This window comes from Miniopterus schreibersii (assembly GCF_964146895.1).
Source record: "Miniopterus schreibersii genome assembly, chromosome: X".
Taxonomy (NCBI): Eukaryota; Metazoa; Chordata; class Mammalia; order Chiroptera; family Miniopteridae; genus Miniopterus; species Miniopterus schreibersii.
This window is the reverse complement of record NC_138104.1, coordinates 102,478,609-102,504,415: the sequence shown is the minus strand read 5'-3', so window position 1 is coordinate 102,504,415 and position 25,807 is coordinate 102,478,609. Positions and strand designations below refer to the sequence as shown.

Here is a 25,807-nt window from a genome sequence, read left to right as displayed (position 1 = left end):
TTGAAGGAGAAATAAAGAGCTTCCCAGGCAAGAAAAAGTTAAAGAAGTTCATTACCCCTAAACCAGTGTTATAAGAAATGTTAAAGGGACTTCTTTAAGAAGAAAGAAAAAATAGAGGAACATAATTATAACGAATAAAATGGCAATAAATACATACCTATCAATAATCACTTCAAAAGTAAATGGATTACATGCTCCAATCAAAAGACTTATGGTAGCTGAATGGCAAAAACACAAGACCCATATATATTCTGTCTACAAGAGACCCACCTCAGAACAAAAGATACACACAGACTAAAAGTAAAGGGACGGGAAAAGATATTTCATATAAATGGAAATGAATAAAAAAGGTGGTGTAGCAATACTTACATCAAACAAAATAGACTTTAAAACAAAGGCTCTAAAAGAGACAAACAAGATCAATCCAACAAGAGGATATAACCCTTGTAAACATTTAGGCACCCAACATGGGAGCATCTAAATATATTAAGTAAATCTTGATAGACATAAAGGGAGAAATTGACAGTAATACAGTCATAGTAGGGGGTTTTAACACCCCATTGACATCAATGGATAGATCTTCCAGACAGAAAGTAAAAAAGACAGCATAGGAAATATAGTTAATAATATTGTATTAACTATGTATGGTGCCAGATGCATACTTGAAATATCTAGGAGATCACTTTGCAAAGTATGGTTAGATATGATTATCTAACCACTGTGCTGTACACCTGAAACTAATACAGAATAATATTTAATGTAAATTGTAATCAAAAAATAAAATTTGAATAAAATGACAGTTAGGCCCAGATGGTTTCATAGCTTGTTCAAACTACTTCAGAAAATGGGGAAAATTACCCAATTTTATGAATGAAGCTAAAATTGTCTTTGTACCAATTTGATAAGGACTGTATGAAAAATTAAAATGGGAGAGCTACTTGACAGTGAAAATTGATGCCAAAATCTGAAAGAAAATATGGCAGAATTTTTTAAATCTATCATGATTCAAGGTTTTAAAAATCCAGAAGTGTAATATACCATAGTATATTAAAGGTGAAAAACCAAACCTGCATCCCACTGTATTCAGGGGGGAAAAATTCATCACTCATTTGTTATTTTAAAAATTCTTAGGAAACAAGAATTAAAGAGACCACTCTCAATTTGATAATTATTTTTTTATACCTAGGACAAGCCCAGCTGAAGTGGCTCGGCTGGCTGAGTGTAGTCCATGAGTCAAAAGGTCACTTGTTCAATTCCTGGTCTAGGTACATGCTCGGGTTGTGGGTTTGATCCCCAGTAGGGGGCATTCAGGAGGCAGCCATTTGATGTTTCTCACATCAATGTTTCTCTCCTTCCCTCTTCCTTCCTCTCTCTCTCTCTCTCAAATCATTAAAAACATATATTTTTTTAAAAACTAAGACAAAATGATAGATCACTTTCCCTCAAACATTTTCTGAAGGCCATAACCACTATAAACAAAACAAAACAAAAATAATAGTTAAGAGGCATAAGAACTAGGAAGAAAGGGATAAAACAGCCCATATTGGTGAAGATATGATGATCTTCCACAGAAAATCTGAAGAACTTATAAACAATTAGGACAAATAAGAGAATTCAGCAAGGTTGCTTAATCAAGATCAATGCACAATAGTCAATGGCCTTACCATATACTAGTTATGAAGGAAATACATTATACAAAATATCAAGATAATTATAAGGTTCCTAGAAATATGTGTAATAAAATTAGTACAAGGCTTATTGAGAAAATTTTAAAATATTGCTAAGAATAGAAAACATTGCTTTAGTAAATGGTGAGGTATACTGTTTCATGATTGGAAGACTCAATATCATACATAGGTCAATTTTCCTAAATTAATATATAAATTCAAAGCAATTCCAAATAAAATTCCAACATGATTGCTCAGGTACTTAATAACCTTATCATAAAATTTATAGGAAAGAAGGGTCCAAGAATATAGAATAGAATATTATATAACAGTTAACATGAATAATTAGAACTGTGATGAGCAAAGAAAACACATTGCAGAATGTTACCTATAAATTAATACCACTTATAGAGATTTTTTAAAACTATGCAAATGCTTGGTTTAGTCATAAATTTATAAGTATACAGGTCACAATAAATTGTTTTTATTATCATGCTTCTTCCAGCTGTAATGAATAATAGTAACACAGTGGTATCAACAATGTAATTAAGCCAAAGTGATTAGGAACAAAAACCTGCCTCCAAGTGTTGGCTCTGCCCTTACCGGTTTTGTAACTTTGAGCATATTATGTAATCTCTGAGCCTCAGTTTCCTCATCTGTAAAGGGAAGATTAACAGAATTTACATAAGATTAATGGGGGAACAAAATGTAATTACTGATTTAACTCACTCAGTACCTGGTCTGGTAAGTAATAATCCCTCATTAAATGATGATTGTTATTGTTACTATAGAAACCGTTTCCCCAGTGGAATTCAGGGACTGTGGTATTAGCAAGCTCCAAGCCTTTGGGTAGCATGCACCATTCAGAAGAAAGTTACTGCTTTCCCAAATTTCAAATGTTAAAGGTCACTTCTCCAATCAACTCACTGTCTTTTGTGTCTATTTTTACACCATAGGTAAATTTTCATTAACAATGTAGTATAAAAGTACACTGAACAACACTGTTAAATTTGAAAAGAAAAAAATTGAAGATGAGCCATTGTCTTTGCAAGAAATCACTTTGCTCTCCAATTGTTTATTAAGCCACAACTGTGAAAAGGACTGATGTGTGTAATATTTGAGATTGCAGAGGGGAAAAAAATGTACTAGGTGAATCCAACTGTCACCTAAAATGTTTGACATGGAGGAAAATATTTATGATTTTGCTGTCAAGGCAAAGTTTCTGAAATAATAATCCAAAGTGATTTCACAGACAATTATTTGAAAGTTATAGAAAAAATTATATTACTATAACATTGGAAAAGCAATTTTCCCCCAATATCATCTTCTGATTCAGGAGAGATATAAGTAAATCTATAAAAAAGGAATTGCATTATCTACTGTTGAAGATTTAAAGGATTTCTTAGTGAAAGCCTTTCTAGTCTTTTTATAAAAGCTTCCTTGTAAAATACTATATTTTGGGTATATTTTGCATCTTTGCAAAAAGCAGCAAGACTACGTTACTTTCTATGGTACTCTACAGCAAGTTGATTATCAGAGCACAAAGAAATTCTAACCATACACAATTTTAGGTATCACTATGAACTGGAATAATGATAACAACTTCTTCCAGAACTCCCCTGAAAATGCCACCCAAAATCTGAGACATCAAAGCAAAACTAGAATTTTTTTCTTCCTGTTTAAATATTTCAGATGCCTGTAAATATTTCCTGTTTTACAATCAGCAGAAAATAATTATGTGTTCTAATCATTCCATAACTCTCAACCATGGTTAATTTTGGTCATTTGTCTACAATGAGTGTTTAATTATTTTTGTCATGTGATTATCTCATATACTTCAGATACTACAATAAGTTTGTGTGGAGGGGAGTATGTGGGGGGTGGGGGGGTGAGTGGCTGTGCACACATAAGTAGGAGAGTGTGTCTTGCAGGTCTTATATCTTTATTTATCTGTGCAAAATTACTTAATTTATCCTAAGAGAGAGCTAGGAAAGGAGAAGACTGGCCTACTTTCCTCCATCTCCACCTCCATCTTCTGCCATTACCTTTAGTGAATTCAGCATCAACACAGCCCATAACTTTATAGTTCCTTAATTTCCTCAGGTCCAGAAAACTCTGTATTTATTCCAGAGTTGCCATTCATAAGGGTGGTCACCTCATCTGTTCTCTGATTACAAACTTCTATCCTTCCACATAACACATGTCCTTAATCTTTCTAAACTTCCCCTTTATTGTCTTTTTTTTTTTTTTTTTTTTTTTGGAGAGAGAGAGAGAGGAAGGAAGAGGGAGAGAGAGAAACATCAATCAGCCGCCCTCCACATGCCCCCACTGGGAATTGAGTCTGCGACCCGGGCATGTGCCCTGACCAGGAATCGAACCAGTAACCCTTTGGTGCATGGGTCAATGCTCAAGCAACTGAGTCACACCAGCCAGGGCTATTGTCATTTTAACTCATTCATTCATTCATTCATTCATTCATTCATTCATTCGACAAATACGTATTATTTATGCCAAGCACTCCACTTGGAGGTGGGGTACAATAATAAACAAGATCAATATGGTCCCTGGCCTAATTAAGCAATTATGAATATGGAATATATATACATATATATATGTACACACACACACACACACACACACACACACACATATACATCCTCATTAGAACACTGAATTCTGAAAAAGAATTTTGCTACAAATCACTCCTAACTCCCTGAGGCAGCATTTCATTATTAAAGCACATACTCCCACAAATTGGAAGCCAGGAATAAGCTGATCCCCAAGGTACCAAGTGGCCACAGGATGGCTGGGCTGAGGTTCCCCTTCACACACCCTTAAGAGTTCCCTGCCAAATCTGACCTCATGTCTTAACCACAAACACACAGCTAATAATAGCTCTTAACTTACAAAATACAATTCTTAAAGGCAATTTTTGAGAAACAGCCAGATGTCTGAAGGGAAAATTTACAGAGCCTAACCAGTAACTACTACCAAAACAAAACTCCCAGGAGCCACACAGCACTTCCAATTTTTACCAGCAGAGTCCTTTGAAAAGAATCCAAGGCTCCCCCAACCAGTGTGTGTGTCTGTTCACCCTGGAGGTCAGCTCTATTAATTACCCCTGCCAGCTTCTGTTCTCTCAAAACAAGTAATAGATGGAAATCTTTTGGGATAGGATCAAGAAAAATGTGTAACCAAATATTTTCTATCTTTATGTATATTTATACATCATTGTTAGTAGAACTTGGCATGTGTTTAGTAGCTCTGTGGGAAATATTTATGTAAAGTGTTACATTTAGTTTTTAAAAAGGTGATGTCTCTTGTATTTTTCATCCTTCAACTCAAAAATCAAATTATAACATCTTCATTCCACTATTCAGACTATTTGTAAAAGCAAAACATCGATCCAAGAAGTCCAATTTAAGTGACTTACAAAAGGGCCAATTGTGAACTGTAAAGACATTAAACTCCACATGTGATGGAGGTGCCTGAGCCCTAGGGATCTGTAGGCAAATAAAATTCCTCTATGTGGCTCTGGCAGGTCAAAAAGGACTGTAACCTTTATGAGGGCAGGGACCATGTGTCTTCTGTTCACAATTGTATGCCTAATGCCTAGTGTAGTTAGCTGGCATGAACTAGGTGCTCAATAAACATGTGATGTTTGAATTAATGGTGAGTGAGAGAGAGAAAGGGGGGTGGGTGGGTGGGTGGGTGGATGGATGGATGGATGGATGGATGGATGGATGGAAAGGTGATGAATGCATAGATATGGCTCTGTATTTATTTGAATTGGTAGAGGAAAAGTTAGGGATAGAAAATAATCAATGAGTTAGGGAAAGATTTCCATCCCACATTAATGACACTATTCCTCTAACTGACAATAAGACAAAATACTCTGAGAAAAGCTTAAAATTTAGGTGAATTAAGGTGTAGATCCTGGAGTGACCTCTGATTAGCTATGCAATGTTAGGCAAATATCATCTTTCTGGGCCCATTTCCTCATCACTAAAGTTGAAAAGTAAATTTTACTTGGAGGTTTTATTGAGAGGATGAAATTAAATAACAATGAAAAAACTCATTAGACTACCTGGCAGCGTTTTTAAAATGCTAGAAAGAGATAAAATAAAGAGAGCTGATTATCACCTCTGTGGTAAAGGACATGTTACTCACATACAGGGAACAGAGAAAGCTTCAGAAAATTTGGGCTCTAGGAAATCTGTGATCACTTCAACTATCCATAGATAAAAGATGCTCTGTGTCTGTGTTGAAGCATTATGTCTTTAAATAAAATGCTCCGTAAGATGAACTATGATCATCTTTACCCTAAAGAGGTAAAATGTAGTTTATTTTGACCATCTCATGATTCCACATGCTGTGCGTGTTTTTAAAAAGGTTACGTGGTGTATGATTCCATTTATATAACATTTTTGAAATGACATTTTAGAAATGCAAAATAGATTAATGGTTTCAGGATTAAGGGAGGGGTGAGAGGTACAGAAGGAAGTGGGTGTGGTTTTGTAAGGACAAAAGAGGGATTCTTCTGGTGATGGAAGTGTCTTAATGGAATTATCTTGACACATTTATTATTTTTTTAAATCTTTTTAAAATCCTTTTTAAAAATTCCAAAACTTTTACCAGACAAAAAATTCACATCTTCCCCGCCAGAGACTTTTTTTTTTCTTCCTTTTTATAAAATAATCCAGTGTAGCAGCCGAGGCTGTTTCGGATTCGCAAATGGCCCTGCAGCAGCTGCAAGAAGGAACCAAGAGCGCGAGGCGTTCTGTGGGGGCGTTCGGGCAGACAGTACCGGACACCACTGCCCTCGCTCCCCAGCCGGAAGTCAGGACCAGGGGTTCTGTGACCTGAGACCGTTAGGAAGTTTTCGATTCTGGTACATTTTTGTCCCTCTGCGCTTGCCCCCGCCCCCGCCTCCTCCTCCTCCATCTCTGGCCTCAGCCCTAGCTCTCGCTCTGCTTTCCATCTCTGACAGAAAGGTCGAGGCCTATGGCTACGTGGCAGCCTGACGAGATGAACCCCAGCACCCCCAGCTTCTCCACCGCTTCGTTGTATGTGGGGGACCTACACCCAGACGTGACCGAGGCGATGCTCTACGAGAAGTTCAGCTCAGCTGGACCCATCCTCTCCATCCGGGTCTGCAGGGACGCCATCAGCTCCCGCTCTTTGGGCTATGGGTATGTGAACTTCCACCGGCCAGCGGACGCGGGCCACGCTTTGAACACCATGAATTTTGATGTTATAAATGGCAAGCCAGTACGCATAATGTGGTCTCAACGTGATCCATCACTTCGCAAAAGTGGCGTGGGCAATATATTCATTAATCACTTAGACAAATCCATTGATAATAAAGCACTATATGATATGTTTTCTGCTTTTGGTAACATCCTTTCATGTAAGGTGGCTTGTGATGAGAATGGTTCTAAGGGTCATGGATTTGTACATTTTGAGACACGGGAAGCAGCTGAAAGAGCTATTGAAAACGTGAATGGCACGCTTGTAAATGATCGCAAACTATTTGTTGGGCAATTTAAGCCTCCTAACCAACGAGAAGAAGAGCGCAAAGCTAGGATAAAAGAGTTCACCAATGTTTACGTCAAGAATTTTGGGGAAGGTATGAATGATGAGTGCCTTTTGGATCTCTTTGGCAAGTTTGGACCTATCTTAAGTGTGAAAGTAATGACTGATGAAAGTGGAAAATCCAGAGGTTTTGGATTTGTAAGGTTTGAATGCCATGCAGATGCACAGAAAGCTGTAGATGAGATGGATGGAAAGGAGCTTGATGGGAAAAAAATTTACGTTTCTCGAGCTCAGAAAAAAAAGGAAAGGGAGACAGAACTTCAGCACAAATTACAAGAGATTAAGCAAAGTAGGGTCGCTAAATACCAGGGTGTTAACCTTTATGTGAAAAATCTTGCTGATGGTATTGATGATGAACGTCTCCGGAAAGAGTTCTCTCCATTTGGTACAATCACTAGTGCAAAGGTTATGATGGAGGGCACTCGCAAAAAGGGGTTTGGCTTTGTATGTTTCTCCTCCCCAGAAGAAGCCAGTAAAGCAGTAGCAGAAATGAATGGCAGAATCTTGGCCACCAAGCCATTGTATGTATCCTTCGCTCAGTACAAAGAAGAGCGCCAGGCTCACCTCACTACCCACTATAAGGAGAAAACAGAAACTCCGACAGCTGTGCCCGACCCAGTAACCACCCCCTGCCAGCCAGCACCTCCAGATTACTTGATGGTAGCTAAGCCACCGACTCAGGACTATGCTGCATACAGTCCTCCTAGCCAAGTTGCTCAACCAACACCAAGTTCTTGCTGCATTGATGAGAGTGCCATACCTCATCCATTCCAAAAGATGCCCAGCGCTGTTGACCCAGCCACTCCTACAACCATGAAACCAGCTTCTTCACAGCTTCCACAACCAATCTCACCACAGCCACAGTGTGTTGCTAACACATCAACACCCACAGTGAGTCCACATCCTGCTGCTGCAGCTACTCCTGCTGTCCGCACCATTCTACAGTATAAATATAATGAAGGAGTTTGCAATCCTCAACAACTTAATGCACAGCCACGAGCTACCGTGAAGCAGCCTGCTGTTCGTGTACAAGGTGGGAAGTCTTTGATTGCTTCCAGGTTGGCATCTGCCTCCCCTGAAGAGCAAAAGAAAATGTTGGGTGAATGGCTATTTCCTCTAATTCAAGCCATACAGCCTACTCTTGCTAGTAAAATCACTGGCATGTTGTTGGAAATGGATAATTCAGAACTTCTTCTTATGCTTGAGTCTCCAGAGTCTCTCTGTTCTAAAGTTGATGAAGCTGTAGAGGTACTACAAGCCTGCCTGCCTCAACAACCTGAGAAAAAACCATTAACAGTGCCACCGGGGTTCCATCTTTAAAGTTGATCAGGGACCACAAGAAGAAACTCATGCTTCACCAAAGAAAAATATCTAAACATCGAAAAACGCAAATATTACAGAAAAAATTGCAAAATATAAATTTTAAAAAACACTTTGAACTTTATGTACTGAGAAAATGCCATGTCTAGCAAATGTAATGCTAGTCCTAGATTACTTATTGACTTTAAAACAACAAAAAAACCCACAAAAATAGTAAAATATAAAAATGAGTTGATGTTTTATGGACTCTGAGAAAAATAATTTTCAGCAAAGTACAAAAATTTAAAGCATTTCTTTCTTTAAGTTTGTAATTCTTTACTGTAGTTGTATTATGAAATTCTTGCTTTAGTAAAAATTCGTTAAATAGTGAAAAAAGTTTAATGTTTAATATTTTACCTAGAAGTGAAGCACTGTTATCAACTACTTTATTAGTTAAGTTTGGGAATACTTAAGACATGCAGATGTTTGCTACTGGAGACAGATTTGTAAACATCAGGTTAACAAATAAAAGTAAGATAAAACAATTTTCTTCTGGTTTCTGCTTAATTGTTGAAGTGTGTTTTAGAGTGATGACTGTTGGAAAGGCATATTTCATTTCCTAATATAATAAATAATACATAAGGAAAACCTTTGGGATTACTATTTCAGTGACTTATTAAAACCTGCCTTTGATGGATGGACCTGGAGATTATTATGCTAAGTGAAATAAGCCAGTCAGGGAAAGACAAATGCCATATGACTTCACTTATATGTGGAATCTAATGAACAAAATAAACTAACAAACAAAACAGAAACAGACTCTTAGATGCATAGAACAGTCTGACAGCTGTCAGAGGGGAAGGGGTTTGGGGGACTGGGTGAAAAAGGTGAAAGGATTAAGGGAAAAACATATATGATCTCACTAATATGTGGAATCTAATGAACAAAATAAACTGACAAACAAAATGGAACTGGAAGCATGGATACATGAAACAGACTGGCCGGTGCCCAAAGTGAGGGGGGAGGGGGTGACTGGATAAAGAAGGTGAAGGGATTAGCTAAAGAACATATATGCATACCCCATAGACATGGACAATAGTTTGGTGAAGGCCAAGGGAGGCGGAGGTGGGGGTGGGGGTGGGTGGATGTGGGCAAAGGGGGGGAGGGAAGAGGGACACCTGAAATAACATCAACATTAAAAAATGTTAACTAAAAAAAACCTCATAGACACAGATAACAGTGTGGTGATTATCAGAGGGAAAGGAGTTGGGGAGGTAGAAGAGTGTAAAGGGGGGATAAATGGTGATGGAAGGAGACTTGACTTTGGGTGGTGAACACACAATACAGTATACAGATGATGTGTTATAGAATTGTACACCTAAAACCTATATAATTTTATTAACCAATGTCACCCCAATAAATTCAATAAAATTTAAAAAACAAAAACAAAAAACACCTGCCTTTGGAGGCAGAGAATTGAAATACCTCAACCATAGTTTAATTTAGAATTGGCAAAGCTCCTATTTGATTTGAAAATTTACCCTCTAAATTAGGGACTTGGAATTATTTGTCGTCTTTATTTTCCTTTAGAAAATTGCATTTTTAATTGACCTAATTCTAACTCCCACAGATTCTGCACAAATGATCACAGTGTAAAGAATTTAAGTATAATTTCTACTTCTATTTGGAACATTAAAACTCAGCAGGAAGTTTGGAGCCCTAACCCCAATGTGATGGTATTTGGAGGTAGAGCCTTTGGGAAGTAATTAGGGTTAGATGAAGTCATGTAAATGGGACCTCCATAATGGGATTAGTGTCCTTATAAGAAAAGGAAAAGACCAGAGTGCTTTACCATGTGAAGACATAGCAAGGAAGCAGCCATCTGCAAGACACCCAGTCTATGGTACTGTGTTGTAACAACCCAAGCGAAGGAAACAGTATTGCTATATGTAGTTTAAAACATGCTTTCTCTATCTGTGCTGTCCTCAGCAACTTATTCTTAGCCTATTTTCAGTAAAATGAAGATTATAGTGGCAGCTGACTTGGTGTTGTCATGAGAATCAAAAAGTTAACATTTGTGAAGTATGTAAGGAGTAGTTGATAAATATTGACTTAAAAACATACATTTATATATTTACTTGTAGATCTAGTGGTTTAAGCTATATACTTGGCTAATTGTTTTTATTTAAATGTTCAGTAAGCTTTAACCAACTACCAGTCATGTGAAGATATGAGATAAGTAAAAATTAAAATAACAAAGTTGGCTAACTTTTTTCAACTATTCAGTGTTGGCAAGTAAAATGCTCAGAGGCATGTTAAATTTCCTAATTTTGGGGGAAAGTAATTTGGCAATATTCTTAAATCCTTAACATTATTCATAAACTTTGACTCATTGATTCCTTTTATGGGTCAGGAATCCAGGCAGAACTTAGCTGGGTCCTCTGCTCAGGGCCTCACAAGGCTGTGATCAAGGTGTCCACAGAGGCTGGAGCCTTATCTTGAGGCTCAACTGGGGAAGAATATGCTTCCAAACTCAATCCTGTGGCTGTTGGCAGGATTCAGTTCATTGAGGGCTCTTAGACTGAGGGCTTTATTTTCTTGCCAGCTGTTGGCTAGAGGCCGCCCTCATTTCCTTGCCATGTAGGCCTCTCCAACATGCCAGCTTGCTTCAAGACAGAGTCTGCTAGCAAGTCAAAATATGCAACCTTTTGTGGCCTAATAATGGAAGTGATATACCTTCCAAGTTGCCGTATTCTGTTGATTATAAACAAGTTACTCACAGGGAGGGAATTACATAAGGCTGTGGATTCCAGAGGCAGGAATAATGGGGTGGGCATTTTAGAGACTTTCTACCACATATATACACATTTATACATTAATATAGTATATAAATATATAGAAAAACTGCAAGGAAATATGCCAAAATATTCCAAGCAAGCATCTCTAAAATAAAGGATTATGAGTGATTTTCAGTTTTGCTTCACACTTTCTATATTCTATGAGGTTTATTTTTTATAATGAGCATATATTACTTTTATAACTAGAAAAAATGTCTGTTTTATCTTTTTAATAAATACTTAGTGAAAATTAATTACAATTTTACTCAGAATGCTACAATTAAGTTATTCTCAAATGACCCTATGATAAAAATACTCCTTTAAAGGTCTGGCTGTAGTTAAAATGTCTAAATCCGGATGGACACTTTCAAACATCTGGTAACTAAATGGGTACTCAGGACATGATTAGCTGTATTTGGCTTAATTTTAACCCTTTCTACTGTATACGTTTACAAAAAAAAAACAAAACAGGAAAAAGATCTTTAACCAGTTGTGTTGGGTTATTTTTAGCACCAGTACCCATACTTTTAGTCACAGTCATGGAGAAGAATGTTACTATGCTGGTAAGTCAATTATTCAAGAATTTTTTCTCTTTTCAATATGGACATTGCAATGTCCTCAGTGCTTCAGGGAAACACAGTCCCTGTGCTCAAGAAGGTTACTTTGTAGTTGGTAAGAGAGAACAAATATACATCAAATAACAGCACATAATTCTTTCTCTGAGGTACATAAAACATCCTCATTTCTGACATGCTTGCACCACAGCTGCCTTAATAATTTAGATGAAGGAAGGCTGAAGTACTCCAAAGATCCTTCTTGGAGGAGACGTGATCTAGGCCTTCCAAAGGAGGTAGCACTTGAACACTCATGGAAGGAAGAATAAGGCATTCCCAGTGACGTTTGACAAATACAATCTCAGGTTATGCTTGTTACTCTAATGTAATTAATAATAGCACCCCTTTTCACATTCCAAAGCATCTCTATTTTGACAATAAATTAAGTGAATATCCTAAGTAAAAGTAAAGGGCATTCATACTCACTAAATTGAATCAATCTGCTCAATAGATAATAATTCCTACCAGCATCAGCAAGAGAAGGTTTTGCTCATTTGGGTTCTCTGTTCATTTATTCAATGTAAATTTAACTTAAAAGAGTAATTTGTTTTACCTTTTTTTTTTTTACTGTCACTGTGGAATAATAGCCAATTAGAGATATAGACTGAATGAGAGAGTATTTTTGCATAGCCTTTTTTTTTTCTTTTTTCCTTCTGCACAGCAATCAAGATACTACAGCACATACCAGAAAGACTCCTAAAGCTTCATGGTAACAGACATATCTAGAGTCTGAAGAGTTTACAAAGGTCTCCAACGGCTTGGGGAAGAAGATTATGTTGGTTTTCTAGGATTCTCCAGGACAGGGATTGAGATCAGGTTTCTTACCCAGCTTTGTTCTAAGAATTAGAGTTTAAAGCTCACAGAATTAAATGACCTGCTTGCCTGAAATCAATAAAGATCTTGGGGAGGGGCTGCCATCTCCATGGTCATCAGCTCACACTTAAGTATGGCACCATCATTTCTCAGCACAATGTGAAACTGGTAACCATGGAATATGAAATCCAAATTTTGGTCAGGTCAAATTTAACAATAACTTCACACAACCAATACAGGGTGGAGCAAAAGTAGATTTACAGTTGTTCAATACAATAGCAAAAGAATACAATAACAAATAATACAAGAGCAAACTCTGTGTTTCACGTACTCACAACTGAAACCTACTTTTGCCCCACTCTGTATGTTACATAAAATTTTAAGCCATGATCTATTTGATCTATGTGCATAATTTCACTTTGCAAAGTGAAATTAAAAGGCTCTATAATGTCTAATAAAAATGTTGCTTCAAGGTAATGCCTTATTTATAAATTTGTAAGTTTTACGTATTTTTTGTTTTTTAATCCTCACCTGAGGATATTTTTCCCATTGCTATTCAGAGAGAGAAGAAAGGAGGGAGGGAGGGAGGGAGGGAGGGAGGGAGGGAGGGAGGGAGGGAGGGAGGGAGGGAGAGAGGGAAACATTGATGTGAGAGAGACACATCATTTGGTTGCCTCCCGCACATGCCCAGATGGGGATTGAGCCTGCAACCAAGGTATGTGCCCTTGGCCAGAATCATACCTGAGACCCTTCAGTCTGGGGGCCTATGCTCTAACCACTGAGTAAAATCTACCAGGGCTAAATTTTTAAGTTTTAATTTAAGGAGAAAAGCTTGACCAAAAAGGGAAAAATGATCTGTTAACCAATATGCAATTAACAGTTACCAAGATAGAGAGTTTTTTGAAAAAGAGCTGTTTTTAAAAAACCTTGTTGCATAGCACTCATTACTCAGCACATCATTGTCTGGCTGTGCTGACAGCAGAACTCAAACATAGGAGTGAAAGTGGTCAATTGATGTTTAAGACAGGCAATTCCATTAAAATCTGGCAAAAGGCAATAGTGATAATATTTGACACAAAATCCTCCCATTGTCCAAGACTGACAGAACCACATCAACTAAATGTAACAATTTCTAGATGATATAAAACATATTCTTCTAAATTTTGCTTTCACTTTCATTCCATCTAAATCACTCCTCTAATAATGTATGGAAGCAAAAATCATTAGCCTAATTATTTGAACTCTTATTGGAGAGAAAAGCCCATTACACTAATAGAAGACAAAGACAAAACTAACTTTTGATAGCAAGTAGAGTTTTAACTCAAGTTGCCTGTGTGAAAACCTAAAAAAGTCACTTCATTGAGCTTAAATAAGTTTCTGTTGCCCAAGTTCTTCCTAAATCTAATTAACTTTTTTTTCTGCAACTGCTTTTACCCTTTCCTCTGAAGTGTTAGCTGCAATAAATGTAAATTTTGATGTTTTTATTGGCATTTTAAAATCTTAAGCTTGGTGGCTTAAATTACAATGATTCTTTTGGGACTCTCTGAAATTAGTTTTGAATAGTTTCATCAATGTTTAGGTAATAAGTAGTAACAAATTTATCCTTATAGAGAAAGGAAAATAGGAAAGAAAGTTCAATAACACAAATAGGTTGTTTTCCTGTCAAAACAATATGGCCAGACTGACAATTTTCAATGAAATCAGGAAAAATCCTATATTTACATCCCACAAGGAAGCAAACCTGAGGATTTGGCAGAGAGAGACAGATAATAGAACAAGTTGGCCATACAGTGGTGGGACACCCTTTGAAAGCAAAATACAAACTAGCATCACCAGAAGAAACAAAAGTGGGAAGAAAAGGCTGTTCTTAGGCATTTGATATCCAGTATTATGTACTCTAATGCAAAATAAATACTGAATAATGTTTACAGTTGGACTAAGGGAAATGGTAAAGTCAAAAAAAGAGCAAGTGTAACAGTGAAAAATGTAGAAAGCAGCAATGCAGCCTGGCTGGGCATGGCTCAGCGGTTGAGCGTCGACCTAGGATCCAGGCAATTGGGGTTCAATTTTTGGTCAGGGCACATGCCCGGATTGCGGGCTCCATCCCCAGTCAGGGGGCATGCAGGAGGCAGCCGATCAATGACTCTCTCATCATTGATAATTCTATCTCTCTCTCCTTCTCCCTTCCTCTCTCTTAAATCAATAAAGATATATTTTTAAAAAAGCAATGCAAATTCAGTGGTCAGAGGTAATCTGCCAGAACTAAATCTTTAAAAGTTGTTTGCAAATTGGCATACATCAAAACCTGGAGCTTGAAAAAAATGTTCAGGCTCTGTGTGCAAATAACCAAATTTCAGGCATTTAGATGAGTTGGCTACATGACCAAACAACTAATTTGACTGAACTGTTTAGATAGTGTAGTCAGTATTGTCATCTAAAATTCATTCTATACCTTCCATTAAAGTCTCCACTTGTTTTCAGTTGCAACAGTAATTCTTCCTGGCATCTGTCTAGAGAACAAGGGGTCAGCTGGCTAGACAGCTCTGCTCTGCTCTCAGACTAAACAGGGCCAAATTACTACTCCCTCCATATTAAATTCAAGTTTTAATTCCCTACCACAAAGAAAAAAATTAATTTCCAGCACATGAAAAAAATCATATGTAGCCCCAGACTAGTAATACAAAGACTTAAATTTTTAATTTTACAAATTTATTAGCTAGTAAGAAAGAGAGGTTAAAGTACTAATTTTGTATACTGGAATGAATAAGCTCCAATGGATAATGAAAACTATCTTTAGAGAAATGTTAGGTTGCAGAAGAATGACACATTTGTAAATGGGAAAGTTTATAATTTAGGTAATCTGTACACTAGAGGTTTCAGGAAGCATGAATTGACGGTCTCATCTGAAAGGATTTCTGAATGCCAAAATTTGGGAACAGTAACCCAGAGTCTAAGAAATGTCAAAGGGTAAAAGAATGACAGGGCAATAGGAGGAGAAGGAAGCAGAAGCATAGGCTAAAACAAAAAAAAAGGGACATTGGGGCAGATTATGAGAAGAGTATAAATTATGTTTTTAAGTATTCCTTCTGGATTAGACAACTGTATGATGCTGTGGTGTGCGTGTGTGTGTGTGTGCATGCGTGCATGAGAGAGAATATGAGAGAGAGGAGGAGAGATATTGACAGAGATTATTACCAACCTGCTTCACCACCAACTCCCAACCCCTATGCCCATGGCCTTAACCACTGAGTTTTAAAAGTAGATGAGAATCATACTTAACATCTCAAAGCCTCCTTTTTAGTCTTAGCCAATTTTTATTAACATTCTAAGTGATTTTCAGGAAGAAAGTCATCCTAAAGCTATGATTTTTATGCTAGAAAAAATTACGTTTGGATGACTACTGATGTCACCAGAAGAATGAATCCTATCTCCATTATCTTATCAATGCATTCTTTTACAGTAATATTTTTTACAAGCTTCTGATTCCAGAGTTTTAAAATCTAATAAAATGTAAAGGAGATATAAGAGCAATGCCCTGGGGAAGCAAACATGAATATTCCTCTCTTTAATCCACGTTCCCTCATCAGGCTAAAGTTGCTGATGCCACATCCATTATTCAAGAAACATAAACTTGGCAATTTGCACTATCTTCTAGGCTTGTGTCTGTGTTTGGCTTTCCATCTGAACATAACAAAAATCTTCAAATACTAATATTTTCATTGAATTAAAGAAGGAAAATTCTCCTACACTGGAAGTGGGTGTTCATCCTAACTGTTTTTGTTTGCTTCTGAAAGTCATGGTGTTTTTAAACTTGAATACATAAATGCAAATCTAGTGAGAAACAGTGCTGCCCTTGCCTTAAATGACCTTCTATTGTAAAGTATGCAATGAGGGAAGACAAGGATATATCAAGAAAATAAGAGGTTCACTCAAGTGCTTAAAAAGTGCTTCCTGGTTTTGATGCTTTCCCCCATTACTGGTACTCCAGTTGTAATCTCATGTGTACAGTGATTGCTTCTTCCTTGGAACTGTTGTTTAGGCTGCTTCTTTCTCAGGACTACTGTTCATATTTCTTCCCAAACCTCAAATGCTTAGAGAGTCTCCTCTTCATACTTCATATATTGACAGTTTTTCTACCTCCAGAGGCAGCTCAAGGTCCCCCTTATATGATCATTCCCAAGCATCCCAAATTCTTCCTTCTCTTAATTTAGATGGAATTATTAGGCACCCCAATATAGCTTTATCCCAATTTAATACTTCTATGTTATTCTCTATTTTTTCCTGTGCACTATCCAACCAGAATAGTAATCAATGAAAGTTGGGAATTTTTACATCACAAGATTTTGGACCGTGACAGGGGCATTGATGTTTGACAAATACTTGCTGTTAGATTGACTGATGGATCAATTCTTTTCCTAGCTGGTAAGTGTGAGAAAGTATAGGGAGAAGACTTGTCCTTGGGACAAGCAGTCACCTAATTATCTGATTTCACAAAGGATCACAGCATAAGAATCACATTCTGCCTCTCTTTGACATTTACCACATCTTTCAAATTGGCAGCCCCCCTGAATTAACAGTGACAGGAACTTGCCAAAACTATACACAAATGGAGGGGGGAGAGTAAAATCTATTTCCTCAGATGGAAGAAGAGGGCATTTGTGGTTCCAAGAAGAATGCCCTGATGGGAGAAAACTTCCAAAGTTTATTTTGTTCTTCAGCAACAGCAACACATAGCCTGGGACTTGGCACACTGACCAGTATGACAAGTAGCTCAAAGGAGAAACTTTTAGTTGTGAACTGCTGAATAGTCACTTTCTGCCTTAAGAAGGTCATGCCACATGTGATGCCTTGATAAAGTAACAGACGATGCAATAAATTCGGTCATACAGACATTAAAAAACTTCAGAGAAAAATACAAATGTAAGAAGCATGCATTTAAATTATGTTACTAAACTGATATGTACATTATAAATATTTCCACAACCTGTCTTTAGAGCATTTCAGCAAAACAAAACATACATTCCGCATGCCTGAATAGACTTCACAGTTTTCAAAAGGCAATATTCTCCTGTTCAAGTGCTCTTAGGCTCAAGAATTTTAACAGCCTGCAGGGAGGAAAGCCTAGAAACTGCTTAAGCAAATTCTAAGCATGCCCATGTGGTTTCTGCTCAGCTGCAGGTAATTATCAATCATATCATTCTGGCAAAAGCTTGACAACATCACTTGCTTTCTCATCTTTTTTTCTCATTATGCTTTTCTCCCTATAGAAAAATACCATTTAAAAAAATAACAAACATCCAGGCTTTTTCTATGTTGCTTGACAGACCAATGAATCATTTATGATTTTACCCTTTCTGTTACTCCTTTTCAGTCCACAGGCACAGAACCATTTCATCTTTTCCAATTCACCATGTATGCACAGTGATACCAAGCAATATACCATATATTCAACACTAAATATACTATTTCATTTTTCCTATGCAGTACATTTTGGAAAGAAGCACCAGAATTTACACAATCAGTTCACAATACCTCAAGATGCCAAGCACCTATGCCAACTTTGGTGTTGTCATTTAAAAGCATCTGTAGAGCTACTTTTTGGAAACTCTTCTGAGATGTTTACTCATAACATGCCTTATAGTCACACCTTGGTTAGGCCAAAGAATAATATTCCCAGTAAAATCAACTATGACATTTGCCAAAGGAGCCTAAGCCATGAATCTGTTTAAACTTCAGGGTATCCAGAAATCCCACCTCTAGGTATATACCTAAGAGAATTGAAAACATATGCCCACACCAAGACTTGTACAAGAGTGTTCATAGGAGTATTATTCACAATAGCCAAAAAATGGAAACAGTTCAAATGTCTATCAACTGATGACTGGATAAACAAGATATGGTCCATCCATACAATGGAACATTATTCAGCAACAAAAAGAAATGCAGTACTGATACATGCTACAACATGGATGAACCTTGAAAAAGTTATTCTAAGTGAAAGAAGCCAGAAACAAAATACTACATATTGCATAATTGCCTTTATATTAAATGTCCAAAATAGGCAAATCCAAGCAGACAGAAAGAGAGGGCAGATTACTAGTTGCCAGGGTGTGGGGTCAAGGAGGAATGGAAAGTGACTGCTTAATGGGTAACAGGATTTCTTGGGGTGATTAAAATGTTCTAAAATTGATAGTTGTACAACTCTGTGCCTATACTAAAAAAAATATTGAATTCTACACTTTAAATGGGTAAATTTGCATGATGTGTGACACAAATCTCAAAGCTTTTTTAAAAATTAAAGGCAATAATGTCTATAATTGAAACCTAATTAATAAATGGGTTCTTCTGTGACACTTCCCTATTTTTATTTTTGTGAAGAGCACATTTGAGATTTTCCAGAAAGTACTGGGGAAGAAAAGAGGTTTTCTTAGTCATTGTCCCATCCACGGATCCACCATCTAACTGTCCACCTTACAACAGTCAAACAGAACAGTCCACAATACAGAGTTCCTTCTGCATGATTCCAATCTCCCAAATTGAGGAGCTAACACTAGAATGTCTCCTCTTCATTCCTTTTTCTTGGCAGGCAGCTATTGTGAAAAGTAAGTATAAAAACTGTGAAAGTTTGATTAAAAAGCAAAAGTTCCAATCCAAAAATAATGTATTTAGCATTTTACACACTAAAAATCTACACAAGTTCACTCCCCCTCCCAGGAGGCTACAATTTACACCTCTTGATATTTGGAAAGAAATGTTAGCACCTTTGTCACAGACAGAATTAACCACTTCCTCTTCTATGCTCCCAATGCACTTTGTTAATTTTTTACTATTGTTTAACTTACACAGTAATACCTGTTTATTTCAGAAGAACTAAAAATACAAAAATGCAAAAAGGGAATTTAAATTCATCCAGAGATATTATAACAACATTTTTATGTATTTCATTCTATTTTATATCACTTCAAAATTCCAATTCATACACACACACACACACACACACACACACACACATATACCTGTAGATTGATTGGAATTCGCTCCTTGCTGTGTAACAGAAATTTCCATTAATAGGCAGAGTCTATTCCCCCATCCTTTGAATCTGCACTGGCCTGTAACTTGACTGATAGAAGAAAGCAAAAAATTATTGTGAGCCGTTTTCAGGTTACACTTTAAGAGGCTTTGGAGCATCTTCTCTTACAACTCTGCATCCACCATGAGTACAAGCCTGAAGTGTAGTTGAAACTAAGACGCGATATTAGCCAAGTGAATGAAATTGTTGAGAAAACCCATTGCTTCAATTTGACTAAAATTACTTTTGACAAACATGAATATCCGAATATACAATTTAATCTACAAATTTCCACCATGAAAGCACATTACAAACATCTGTTTTAGTACCATTCAGTTTTAAAAGAAACCTTATGTTAGACTTACCTTCTAAAAGATATTTTTTAGTGTTAATTTTTTTTTCCTTTTATTGAATTTATTGTGGTGACACTTGTTAACAAAATTATACAGGTTTCAGGTACACAATTCAGGTGCACAAAAATAAAAGATATTTAATGAGTGAATATCATAGAAAATAATGACATCATTTTTTGTCAACCAAGAGAAATATTTTAAGTAAAAATCAAATTCAAAGGTAACAAAATCAGTTATTCAAAGAATGCAGTACAGACCAGGCATATTTAACTTCTCTTTTCAAAGCACCTCCCAAATCCATACTTTGTTCTCTAAAGATATTAACACAACTGCTGAGGATGCTAGCCAGTGGTATTTTTCCAGTGGTATTTATTATAAAACAATCTTGGCAAGTGAAAGAAAACAGCACACACTGCTAATATTTTGGTAGAATTATGTGTTTATTCTAGCACTGTTAACAAGAGAGAAGTAAGCATCGAATGAGCGCAGAGGAATGCTGCTGATGTAAATGAATATTTACTCAAAGCCCAGCTCTTCTTCCCCTCTCTGATAGGGGAATGAAATCTTTGTCATTTTGATCTTGGAGTTCTCCCAGCCTCACACACCAACAAATGAAGCACCCAAAAAAAAAGCTTGTTGATGGCTGAGGGTGGCAATAAGGGCAGACAAGGAAGTACCTTATGAGAGGACTTTTCATGTGAAGGAGAAGAAGGGTGGCCAAATCCAAATTACAGAATTAATATGGCTGAAGGGCCAATCAAGTCAATTGGTTGCTAGTTGAGGTCACTGTTTTAGTACCTGTTATGTGGAGGCTTTCTTCACTCTCTTAGCCACAGTTTATACCCTCAATATTGCATCTGCCCAACAAGCATATAACCATGCTACCATACAGACAGGACAGAGGAATGCGGGTGATTGTAAGAAAAGTGTCACCATTAATGGACATAGTATATTTTACTGATGTAGAAAGTGACACTTTACATTCAAATGGTATGGCATGTATTCTTCCCATTACCCCATTCTACTCAGGAGAAAACATGAGACAAACCCAATGAAGTAACTGAAATTCATACCTCTTAAGTAGTGTTCCTGGGATTTGACCCCAGGCTTACACATCTCCAAAGTCTATGGTTGTATTGTCTTTCAGTTATGTTTCCATTAGCTAAGCTTGTGGGTTACTGGTTCTAAATGCTCCTGCCCATGAGCCTGTGCTAAAAATTTTGAGTTCAGCTGAAACTGTTCTGGGAAGTTCTGTGCAAGCTCGCACTCACCTTGTGCTGCTAGTGATCCATCTCTAGTGAACACTCAGTCATGTGCAAGAAGTTACAGCGTAGTTAAAAACCCTGGAAGGGATCTCAACCAATGGAGGATGAAAACCAAGGGAGACATTTTCCAGATCCCCTTCTTTTTGAAAAAAATCAAAAGCCACAGATTTTTTGTTGCTTCTCCCATCAAGAAATGGAATCTATTTTCCTTGCCCTTGAATCTAGATTGACCCTGTGACTCACTTTGACCAAATACCATGAGATCACCATGCAGTGAGGAAGCCCAAACTAGCCATTTAGAGAAAGTGGCAACTTGAAGGACCACCGAGGCACCAGGCATGTAAGTGAAGACATCTTGAACTTACCAGGCATCCCAGACATCCCCTGAAAGCAGCCAAGTAAATGAGCCCAGCTGAGGCCACGTGGAGCAGAACTTCCTAGCTGAGCCCTGATCTAATTCCTGAAACACAGAATCATGCCACTAAGCTTGCATGGCACTGATGGGGGTGGGAGTGTTATGCGGTAACAGATAACTAAAATAGAGGTGGATCATCCTGAGAGGCATTCTATATGTTTTTCAGTGGTCCTTGTGGAACCTTGGTCATCCCTTTGTCCACAGCTGTGACACAACCTTACAATGGCATTTCATTTTCTCTTCACTCCTGCTTCCTTGGGTCACCTCCAAAAGAAACTGTACTCATCCGAGTCAGTCTTTAGAGGAACTCAAACTAAGACACAGAGTTTTTATTTCTCCTACATTTTTTCCTGGAGTTTTAAAAGCTTATATTTTCATAAAAGCAATTGATCTATATTGCTCCAATTATATATGGTACTAACCAACCATTCATTTTTATTTCTAAAGCAAAATACTATGAACTTAAAAGTTCTGTGTATAAATATATATATGGAGAAAATTACACTAATAGATTGTGATCTAAAACTCTGCAAGAAATCTTTCCAAATAAAAAAGTTAACCTTTCTGCATTGCAAAAATATTACACAGAAACATTTAATTAATGACTTAGAGGGAATTTCTGTAGGTATACCAAGGTAATTTTCTTCTTGACCACTGAACTTTCTTATCCAATGAACTTAAAAAATAGCTTTACTTTTCAAGAACAGATTTAGATTTGAATGAATCTTTACATAAGCTACATCTACCATATCTTTATATAAATTATAAATGATACCTTATGAGGAGACTAAAACACATAATGGGATTTTAAGCATTTCCTATAAAAGGGATAGTTCTAGATGAAGAAAGGCAAACTAGACAATCATGACCCATTGACTCTTCTACATCTAACTCCCCTCAGGGAGAACCAAAACTCAGAATAATATTGCAAAGAGAAATAAACTATTTCGCTTTTCTAAAACTTGTAACTCTGAATAACCTATTTCATCTAAAAAAAAAAAACAAAAACAAAAAACCCTGAACAAGAGCATAAATATTTTATCATTTTCATAACACTTTACTGGTCTTAAACATTGTGTTCTCAGTTATATGAGAAAAGGTAATATATTTCCAATTTAATCATAAATTAAAAGATTAAAATATTGCCATTGCAGCAGAATGACAATATATTTGCTGAGTTCATGACTCTGAGCTTCTGAAGTTAGTCTGGGACTCATACCACACTTCTTGACTTTCAATTCTGCTTACCATCTCCATATCGCCTTTCACGTTTATTTTCTTGGCATTTTGACAAACACCTTCTAACAACACCACTTATTTACAATATATTAACATGAGAATCTAGATTCAATATGCCTCTTTGGGGGTTTGCTGGAAAATCCAGAGCAATACTCTATGATGTAATATGAAAACTGCACCTGTCTTTGAGCTCCCATATGAATCATGAAAGGAAGAAACCTGACGCATTAGATTGGCAGTGAGAACTCGGAGACAGTGAGTTCTAATCCTCAATTTCTATAAGTAGTTTACAAGATATCTTCAGTTCAGTAGTCTAACTTTAAACTCTTCCTCAATTCTAGTTTGATATATTCACAATGCTTATCTGCCAAGGAGAAAATATGACCAATCTTTGTGTTGACGCTCAGGAAGAAAGCTAAGTCAACCCGCACTTATTCGCCAACAATGTTGACACAATATTGGTAATTATCTGTATGACCAGAGTGGCAAAATTCGTTGTAGCATGATAAAAGTACCAGGGAGGCTGGTTTTTGACACATTTCCAGGAAAAATTCCACGCCTATTATAAATCTAAAGGCAGAACTGCGAAGGTCTCCATTTGTGGGGGCTGAGCATAGACCAGGGATGTTGTAGATAGGATTTAAGTATCGCATGTAGTCCAGACTAGATAGAAGACTTTTAAGAACTTTTCCCTCCTAATGTTCTATTTTGTTCATAGAATGCTGAAGTCAGTCTAGAAATGTTCATGGGAGTTGGAGTTAGATTTTGAGCAAAAAAGCATCTGAGTGTAGATAGTATTGTTCAATTTAGTGATGTTACCTGTTACCTTGGAAAGATGTTAATAAGATGAACCATGAAAAACAGTCAGCTTGATCTGACATGATAGTAGGAAGTGAGAAGAACACCAGGCTTGAAGTGGGAAATCACACTGCCATTTATCTAGAGAATCAGGGCTAGACTGGGAGCTATCCACTTTCTAACATTCTAAGTACCCTACAAACAAAAAGTGTCTGCTGCAATGAAGTTACTGTGATTAGTGTGTGGAAATAAAGGCTACCCCTTGGCCTGCTGGCAGGTCTTTGGTTACACCAAATCCACAGTGCAAGTCTTGCAGATTCCTGTGTTCCAAGTCACTAGGCCAAAATGCCTGGGGTGACAGCCTGATGTTTCAATGCCTATCATGAAAAGTATGCCTTACTTAACAGCTTGCAAAATAGATTTCCAATTGCCTTCTGCTGTTGTTCAACTCAGCTGGTCTACTCATTCACTTGGTTATCACCTAAGCCCTCTTCAACTGCCATGGTGGAAAGACCAAGGTTCCTGTCACACACCATAGGTGCAGAATAAACATTTTTAACTAAAGTAATACTTTAATCCCAGTCCTACCTTTGTTGCCTCCTAGCTATGTGATCTGGGCAAGTCTACTTCATTTAACCTTGCTTCTCTCCTTAGCATATGTTAATACTTCCTAAGTGCTGGGCACTTTCCAAGTTCAGTCATGCACTGCTTAACAATAAGGATACATTCTGAGAAATGTGTTGTTAGGTGATAACATCACAGAGTGCACTTATACAAACCTAGATGGTACAGCCTACTAGACCCCTAGGATTTTTGGTATAGCCTATTGCTCCTAGGCTACAAACCTGAACTGAATACTGTAGGCAACTGTAACACAATGCTAAGTATCTGTTTATCTAAACATATCTAAATACTAAGACATTAAGATGGCTACAATGTCACTAGGTGATAAATTTTTTCAGCTCATTATAATCTTATGGGATCACCAATGTATATGCAGTCAATTGTTGACTGAAATACTACTATGTGGCACATGACTGTAATTAAGTCATGAAATACAAAAACTCTTTCAGGTAGGCACTTTAATTATCCCTATTTGACAGATGAGGAAACTGAAGCATAAATATGCTTTGTAACTTCTTCAAGGTTGTAGGGCAGAGCTGGGATTTGAACCCAGGCAGTCTGGATCAGAGTCCAGCTCTAACCGATTCACTTCAGTTCCTCTCCAACTAAACCTGGCTACCTCTTAATCAGAGTCTCAGTATCCTCATCTACAAAATGAAGGTTGATACTATCACCCCGAATGATTGTTGTAATAACATTCTCACCAGCCGGGCATGTGAGTTTCACTTTCTCTACATCATTGCCAACACCTGTTATCTTTTTTATCATAGCCATCCTAGTGGGTATGAAGTGGTATCTCATTGTGGTTTTGATTTGCATTTCCCTAATAAGTAATGAAAATATTATTCTTTACCAGCTAACAAAATAACTAATTTCATTTTCTCACTCATTACATTCCACTTTTTTTACCCTATTGAAACATATAGTTGCAGTAATAGTCTTGCTCCCTTTATTATAAGCAATGGCTCAGAGAGGATGTAGTAAACCGTAGAATAAGATGTCACACCCCAAAGATGTGTCTCCGACACTTGGAGAATCATTGTCAGAACACAGATTCCCTCAGTCATTGACTGGATTCTGATATGAAACACACTTTCCCTTATGAAGCCACCAGATTGGAAGAATAGCAATTCTATTATGGAAAAATGAGCTCACATTTCTGTAAATCCTGAATGTGTCATGAAATATACCATAATCAAAGTTTATTTATTTGAAGGTG

General features: G+C 37.0%; 1 pseudogene across 1 annotated transcript; it reads left to right on the top strand.

The window, feature by feature from the left end:
- The first annotated feature begins 6,362 nt into the window (after positions 1-6,362).
- On the top strand, positions 6,363-8,582 carry LOC308551099 (polyadenylate-binding protein 1 pseudogene; annotated as a pseudogene). The gene has a single exon. The product of its transcript is annotated as a polyadenylate-binding protein 1 pseudogene (transcript).
- Positions 8,583-25,807: the final 17,225 nt, after the last annotated feature.